Source organism: Pteropus vampyrus, unplaced genomic scaffold, assembly GCF_000151845.1.
Source record: "Pteropus vampyrus isolate Shadow unplaced genomic scaffold, Pvam_2.0 Scaffold71, whole genome shotgun sequence".
Lineage (NCBI taxonomy): Eukaryota > Metazoa > Chordata > Mammalia > Chiroptera > Pteropodidae > Pteropus > Pteropus vampyrus.
Window position 1 is genome coordinate 934,566 of NW_011888852.1, and position 1,550 is coordinate 936,115.

Here is a 1,550-nt window from a genome sequence, read left to right on the forward strand (position 1 = left end):
TAAAAATTGAAACAGAAATGATGCTATAAATAGTGTTCCGGCTCCTGCAACAAGAAACATGATCACTTAACTATATTAGGGTTAAAAAGCATTTGCAAAACCTCCTTATAACAACACAGATTATAATACATTTCTGAAGAAATACATTCAGATTTGCAAAGAAACTTCTGGAACACAGCCGATTATTTGGATGCAAACTCTATTGAATACTATGAGAAAGATGATTCCAGGTCATTTCTATGTGAGAAATACTTAAAAAAATATTTGGCTTCTATTGAAAGAAATGTTTTCAGAAAAGGAAGTTAAGAAATTTGTGCATTTAAAAAATCTACAGCAAAGCGGATGTTCTTCAGTAGGTGAATGAATAAACAAACTGTGTTCCATCCAGAGAGTGAAATATTATTCAGCGATTCAAAGAAATGAGCTCGCAAGCCATGAGAAGATATGGAAGAAACCTAAATGCAAACTACTAAGTGAAATGAGCCAATCTGAAAAGGCTACAAGCTATATGATTCCTACTCTATGACATTCTGGAAAAAGACAAAACTGTGAAGACAGTAAAAAGATCAGTGGTTGCCAGAAGTTCGGGAAGAGGAAGGAATGAATAGGCACCGGGGATCTTTAAAGCAGTGACAGTGTTCCTTAGAATACTATAATGATGATACTTGTCATGATACATTTGTCCAAACCTATAGAACGTACAACACAAAGAGTGAACCTAATGTAAACTCTGGACTTTGCGCGATGATGATATTGCCAGTGTTGATTCATCAATTGTAATGAACGCCCCATTCTCATGGGGAAATGTTGGTACTGGGGGAGGCTATGTGTGAGGACAGAAGACACATGAGAAATTGCTATAACTTCTTCTCAATTTTGCTGTTAAATCTAAAATGACTTGCATAGAAAAAGTCTTCAATTTTTTTTTTAACTTTTTATCCTCTACTGGTTTTTTGTTTTTTGTTTTTTTGTTTTTTGACAACAACATTTGTACTTCAAAATTTAGTCTAGGAAATGCATCCAAATTGAAAAGGAAAAAGTAAAATTGTCACTATTTGCAGATGACATGATACTACATATGGAAAACTCTTGAAGATGCCACCCAAAAACAGCTACAATAAAATTCAGTAAGGCTGCAGGACACAAAATCAATATACAAAAATCTGCTGTGATATTATACACTAATACCTATCAGAAAGAAAAATTAAGAAAATCTCATTTATAATTGCATCCAAAAGAATAAATACCTAAGAATAAATTTAACCGTGGAGGTAAAAGACCTATACATTGAAAACTATAAGACATTAATGAAATAAACTGAAGAAGACACAAATAAATGGAAGGTTACTCTGTGCTCATGGGTTAGAAAAATTTATATTTTAAAAATGTCTTTACTAACCAGAGCAATCTACAGATTCAATGCAATCCTGATCAAAATTCAAAGGCGTTTTTCACAGAAATATAACAATCAATCCTAAAATTTGTATGAAATCACAAAGGGCCTCAAATAGCCAAAGCAATCTTGAGAAAGAACAAAACTGGAGGCATCA